This window comes from Mastomys coucha, unplaced genomic scaffold (assembly GCF_008632895.1).
Source record: "Mastomys coucha isolate ucsf_1 unplaced genomic scaffold, UCSF_Mcou_1 pScaffold21, whole genome shotgun sequence".
NCBI classification, from domain to species: Eukaryota; Metazoa; Chordata; class Mammalia; order Rodentia; family Muridae; genus Mastomys; species Mastomys coucha.
Window position 1 is genome coordinate 103,347,275 of NW_022196904.1, and position 7,331 is coordinate 103,354,605.

Sequence of the window (7,331 nt, forward strand, 5' to 3'; positions counted from 1 at the left end):
GTTAGTTATCTCCTGAGAGGCTCTGACAGTACCTGACTAATACAGATGTAGAAGCTCACAGCCATCTAATGAACTGAGTACAGGGTCCCCAGAGAAGGAGTTAGAGAAAGGACCAGTGGAGCTGAGGGGTTTGCAGCCCCTTAGGACGAACAACAATATGAACTAACTAATAACCTCAGAGCTCCCAGAGTCCCAACCACCAACCAAGGTCTGCACATGGTGGGACTGATTGTTCTGGCAGCGTGTGTATAGTGGAGGATTGCAAATTCGATCATCAATGGGAGGAGAGGACCTCAGCCCTGTGAAGGTTCTGTGCCCCAGTGTGGTGGAATGCCAGGGCCTATAAGCAGGAGAGGGTGGGGTGGCAGGCATGGGGAGTGGGGAGGCAGCTGGGGTTTGTTTTTGTTGTTTTGCTTTCTTTGTTTTTTAGAGGGGAAACTGGGGAGAAATTTACATGTAAATAAAGAAAATATCTAATAAAAAGCTTCTTATGCAAAATGTAAAACTTTTTAGCATATTTTGTTGTATAACTGTTGTTTACCATGACAGTCTTTGGAGAATTTGATCTTTCTGAGCAAATGAGAGATTTCTGCTTTTCATTTTAAAATCAGGTTGCTATGGAACTAGTATCTTTGCTTGCTTAAATGGAAGCTTGGTTACCATGACAAATGTATTTACTCAGCTAATATCTAGCAGTATCAAATAGATATTGCTGCTCACTTGAATAATTTTGTTTGACCAATAGAAGTCTGAAATAAAAATGTCAAATATTTTTTTTTACAGAAGATTAATTGGTTAGAAATTGATTTTTATTTTTTCTTGGTAAATTAAAATAAAAACTTTGTTGCTTTAGTGTTGATTTTGTTTAATAGACATCTCTTAAATTTAATATTGAGTTCTAAAATAAAGGTAGGTGAAGGCAAAGTAAATTCGTCTTGGTAAAACAATATTTTTCCTGCGTGAAATTGTTGTTGAAACTCACCTAGTATTCTAGAGCACTCTCCTCTGTGTATGTGAGCCATCATCTTCATCAAAACAGAGGTGACTATTGATTTTATTGCCTGTTGAGGTTCCTTCATAAAATGAGGGTTTCAAGTAGATTAGTGGCTCCTCTCTTGGGATTCTTTCTGCTCCCTTCTGCACCTCTTTGTCCTGCCCAGTCATATTATCATTCTGCCCTAGTTGCAATTGGTCTTGTGGTTGCTAGTGTAGACTCTGGAAGGTTAATGGGTACTCCACCTATGAAGTTATGGAGAAGTGGAATTTATGCTTTAAAACTTTGTGATGCTTTGGGGTTGAGTCTGCTTCTGTAAGCAACCCTTATTCACATTCGGTAAGTAGCCCAATAAACTCAGTTGTTTCCTCAGGCTGGACTTTGGCCCATTCATACTTTGGTTTGTTAGTGCCCTGTAAGGAGAGGATAGATGTAAGTTTCTGTAGGGAAAAGGCTCCCATAAGATGAAGTGTTAAGAAAACAGTTTTACATATACTCTGATATTTTTCCTACATAGTCTATTTTGGAAGAAATGCCTTTTATTTCTTTAGGAAACTGGCCATTTGACAAATCCAGTGAGCTCCCACCACGTTTTTTGGTCCACGTTCTGCATATTTGCAATATACTTGGTCAACCTAATTTCTTATTAATATTTTCTTATTAAATTTGGAGGTTTTTAAAAAACAGTTTTATAATTTAAAGAATATATGCTTATTGTGTTACTCTATTTCTTTTAAATGGACAGATGAATTAATGAGAGTAAAGAAATAGGAAGGAGAGAGTAAAAACCAAGGGAAGAAAGGTCTGTCTGTGTGTGTGTGTGTGTGTGTGTGTGTGTGTGTGTGTGTGTGTGTGTGTAAATAGAATGCGGGAAATGCCAAATATGCTTTTATTACTAGACAAATTTTCATTAGTTTGGAAAACTCATCAGGTAACTGTTTGGTTAGGAAAGTGAATTGACATAATTATAAATTTATATTTTTCTTTGTAGAAGGTTTGTCTGACCTATGGAGAAATAGTTCATTTGTTTACTTGAATGATGGTCTATATACAGGCTTTTCTTTTGAGTAAGGATAGGCAGAGTTATAAAGACAAGGAAGATCAGTTTCTCTGATCTTAGTTTTATTTATTTGCAAAGTGATGTTATTATATAAAGTGAATAGAATTGTAAAGGGAGAATTACATGGTTTTGAAAGTGAAGTGAGGTAAAAATATGGTTAATGATATTGTTAAATGTGAAAGATAAGTGTGGGAATGGAAAACCAGACATATATAGATTGAATTAGAGTGAAATGGGAGAGAGGAAATTTAAAGTTATTTGTTCATTTGACAGGTTAATTCATCTAAATTTAATTATAATCATCATAAACAACAGTCCTGATTCTGATTTCATGATTACTGATGTTGAGTATGTAAATCAGTCTTAATCTCAATCTCTCTCTCTCTCTTTCTCTGTGTGTGTGTGTGTGTGTGTGTTTGTGTGCACGCGCGTGTGTGTGAGGGCACACACCATAGCACAATGAACATGCTGTAGTCCAGAATTGGATTGAATTCATTTCTTTGAGCTCAGTCTTCTTAAAAATAGAAACCAGATACAAATTTGAGTCCATAAAAATGAGATTGATAAGCATATCTGTTCACAGTATTTTCTCTTTCAAATTCATGGCCTTAATAATATTTAAATATTACCTACAGTTCTTCCTATCCTGTGTCTACAAATGGAAACCTAGCAGTCTTTCTGTTTCTGGGCTATAACTGGCACCGATAAGTTCCATCATCAAGAGGCAGACTATAAAAGGTTATCATTTTACAGTTGAATCCTTATAGGGAATTATTGATTCTTTTCCTCCACAGAGGAGTGTACTGTTCTTCTTTTGTATTGCTTTTGGGCAGAGATTACAGATAAATCAAAAGATACACATATCCAGACACTATCATCGGAATTCTTAAGAAAAAGGACTTCTAGCAGATAACCCATTTGTGTTTGGTGGGTTTATTTCCCCTTCTTTAGGGATATGATTATTTTACCTGTTAAGTTCAGTGGTTTTGGTTTATCAGTTTTCAGGAAATCAGAACAGAAATGTGTGTCATATATGTTTTGTTAGGCACTAAGTGTACCCAAGGCAGGTAATTCCTTTGTTTTACTTGATTGTTTTGAACTGTTTATAGATCTTTTAGTTGTGTGCATTGTTCAGAGTTGCTACAGTGGCTTCCTTAAACTGTAGGTACAAGATATCAGTGTATGTTGTAACTATGTACTGTTATAGAGAGCCTGGGTTATAACAGTAGAGTGACTGAATTATTGTTTGAATACATGGAACAACTTTTATTAATAAAAGCTATCAATCTAGATGGATGATTTAAAAAATTTTAAAGGTCTTATTTTTAAAAAAGCATAAATTAAAAAACATAAATCACCACCTATTTAGCATAGTAGAAGGGAATGAAATCAGAGGAAATAAACCCAATTTCATATTCTGTTATTTTGCAGTAATGGTAGCCTTGTATGACTTAGGGACCCAGCATGAAACAGAATTCCATCAAAATGGTTCAAATAATAATGCTTTAATAAAAAAATAGAAGAGAAGTCTAGACAACCAGAGATTTATAACAGTAGAAAACACCTTACCTGTGGCTTGAAGAATAGGGTGTTTTCACTGAAGCTGATGAATCATCTGTGAAAACTTGAAGTCACGGAGGACCAAGTTGTTGCTGGAGGAATGGTATGCAGATCCAGGGAAGTAGTATAGAGGAATTAACCTAAATTTTACCTCTGAGTAAACTCTAATTTCCTGCTGTGTAAGTTAAGTGTAAGCAGAAACCAGCTGCAATGTTGCTTAGCTGACACAGAATATAGGGCTTAACTTCCCTATGGTTCAAAAGAGAACAAAAAATGGGCCTGGGGGGCTAAAGCAGAGTAGTCTGTACCATTCCATGCCTCCTCTTCTCATACATAAAACAGGCTAGCATGTCATTTGTGCTTTTTACATGCTTTCCCAAGCAATGGGCACATTGTTAGCACACAGAGGTAAACTGTAAGTATAAGATAGTGTTTCCTAATTAGCCTAATTGTTTAGGCTAACAATTCCTAAAGCACTAGAATTAAATCTAAAGTATGTCTAGTCATATGATTTTGGGATGTCTACTTTTTCATATGTGAAATGGAGAAGGCCCAGAATTACAGGAATATGGGTAAATATTAAATGAGACAATGTATATTAAGTGCCTAACATTGCATTGCTCTATAGCATGTGGTCAGAGTCAACATGAACATTATCTTATTAGTTTATTGGTAGGGATAATAGAAAAAAATTACTGTAATAGTAGTCTCTATCCTATCTCTAAGTCCCTCATAGACCCTTTTCCCTGCTGTTTTAGATTTCCTGAATGGGGTTCTTTTTTTGTTTCATAGTGGTCAAATTTTGTTTATATATTAGAGTCTATTATAAATTACAACTGTAGTTTAACATTTTTGTCTACCCTTTTATGTTTTTATGTTCAATAAATACCAGTTAAATGATTGTCTCCACTGGGCACAGAATTAGAAAAATTGGACGTACTGAAATTTGCTCAGTTTCAGTAGCATAGATGTGAAGAACATGAAACTCAAGAAGTAAGAACACAGCATGGTTTCACAGTTCACATGGGAATGCACCACAGTACACATTCTTTTAAATTTGACATGAGTGTTGCAGTTCTGTTTTTGAGGATGCATATATGTTTTTCTTTTGGGTTGCATAGAGAAAAATGAAGTAAAACCTCATTGACGTAATTGAACTTGATAACATCTCCTGGTTGTTCTGCTGATGATTCACTGTGGTTTTGGTGGTTTTGTAGAACTCTGTAAAGCATGTTAGACTTATAAACATATTCAAACAGAAACTTTTATCAGGATTCAACTTTTAACCACAAAGAAAAGATGAATTTAAATAAAAGCAGCCTTGGGTACAACTTTATCAAACCAACTAAAAAAATTTAAAAGAATATACATTTCATATGTAACTTAGAAAAAGCGGTAGTGTTCTTAAAATTAGCCTCAGTGTGTAGTCACAGCTTGTAAAAAGACTCAGTCATTTCAGATAATGCATGAGTACTGACATTTTGAGGGACATAGTTATAAATATTTAAAAGCATTCTATATAGTCACTGTGATGCTTTTGTTGTGATTCACAGTTCAGCTTTCCCTGTCTCTTTATGTTGTTCTAGTGGTGTGGAAGATGAAGTTTAGTTGCCTCAGGTTTGCTTACATGGAAAGTTTTCATGCAGAGCAGTGACTGTCTACCTGGAAGCAAGATTTTAGAAGAGCTGCATATTATATAGGAGAAGCAAATACTGAAACCAATACTTGGAAACATTAAATTAAGGTCTGGAGAGGTGGGTTAGCAATAAGAGCACTGACTGCTCTTCCGAAGGTCCTGAGTTCAATTCCCAGCAACCACATGGTAGCTCACAACTACCTGTAATGGGATCTGATGCCCTCTTCTGGTGTATCTGAAGACAGCTACAGTGTACTCATCATATACATAAAATAAATAAATAAAATCTTTGAAAACATTAAATTATACTTGCCATGCACTGTGTACTCTGTATGTTTGATAGCTTTCCACTAGTTTTAGGTAAATTTATAAAAATAAGTTTTTTACTACTATCATAAATTAAAAACATGGTGTTTTTTTCAACAACCTCTCTTGTAGTAACAAAAGTATTTCGTTATGAGAAGTAAATAAGTTACATGTTTTAGGTTCATTTATATTTAATCCCTTTCTGCTTCATTTAAATGTGATGATAAAACCACAATTAAATGAAGGGAGGCATGCATTGTTTATTACTGTTAGTTCTGTACATTCATGGACATTGAAATTTTAAACATTTTCACTAATGTCTACTTTCTGTTTGTACTAGTTATTAATTTGGTGAGACACATCATACTTAACTTTTGAGAAATAGAATTATTTCATATTTTATTTAAATTATTTTAGTAGTTCCATTTTTTTCAAAGCATGATAAAAAAAAATCTATAGCCAAAATTTGTGTTTATATTTGTGCTGTTTAGATTGAATCTTGCTCATCATATTTTAAGTACCAGTTGTTTTCTGCAAGTAAAAGCTTTGGGTATTTGGGCATGATGACAGAACCTGTAATAATTCTAGCTCCTGAGAGGTGGATAAGGAAGATCAGAAGTTCAAGAATTTGAGGCCAGCTTGGTTTGCTCTCCATGTCCCTGCCTCACACTGACCTAGTGAAAAGCAGCATGCAGGCTTGTGTCAGTGTGGCACGTTTACTTTTGTAAGCTTTTGTGAAGCTGTTTGCTTTTCAGAACTTATACTGTCTAGGAACATTCCTGATTCCAATGCACATTTTCAAGTCAATGCTAAAGTTTACAAAACAATGACTAAAGAGGAACAAGCCAGCTCTTATAACATGGATATTTTGAGATAAACATATAGAAAGTTAGCTGCTGATCTTCCGTGTGCGGATTATACTTTACTAAGGGATGGCTTGTACTTAGCATCTGAGTATTTTCATCAACAGAGAAGTAAAATTTCTGCACAATTACTCCTTTGCTTGTGTGCTTTTTCTATTTTATAGTGTCTTGAGCTGTCACATGATCCATACATTTTTGTAATTGATTGTAGAGTTCGCCTGCGTGGATATGTTTTCTCTTTCTTTCAGCATAACGTTGCTGCTTCTTGTGTCTAGTGTTATAAATCTATCAACAATGGTTCATCTTTTACGTGCTTTGGCAGAGAGGAGTTCACAATCTGAGTGGTGCCTTGATAGTTTTTTTTTTTTTAATTCAGAATAAAAGTCCTTTGTTTCATTTATGAAAACATTACTTTCTTGTTCTAGAAAAAATGTTAGCTTTTCAAAGAGGTTTTAATGTCTCCTTTGAAAGTTTCTGTTTTCTTACCATTATTTGACAAAGTTTCAAAGTAGACATTCAGAAGCACGTAGGGGAATAGGTTGCCTATTCAGTTCAGGGTTTTTGAAAGTAGCCATGGCATATTCTAGTGGCACTTCTGCCTCCATAAGTGCTTTTATGAGTTTGAGTAGTAGTGTCACACTGCAGATTTTTATCATTTGTGATAGACTGGATATTTATGTCACTATATTTATCATACTGTTAGTTTTTAGGAAACTTAGTTTGAGCCATTCATTATTTCTACATGGGATACAGAATGCAACACAACTGGAAGAGTATAAATTTAAGAGATACTAATGATGTTTGAATTAGAATAAATGCTTCAGTTAACTTGTATTCTTACCAAATAAGCAGGCTTTAGAGTATGGGGTTTTTGTTTTGTTTTTTGTTTCTGTTTTTTTTTTTTTTTTTTTT

The 7,331-nt window shown here is 34.6% G+C and overlaps 1 protein-coding gene across 1 annotated transcript in view; it reads left to right on the plus strand.

Annotated features, from left to right (window-relative positions):
- The window catches only part of Pde3b (phosphodiesterase 3B), a 153,024-nt gene that overhangs the window by 72,948 nt on the left and 72,745 nt on the right, over nucleotides 1-7,331 (plus strand). The gene's annotated exons all lie outside the window — the stretch shown is intronic.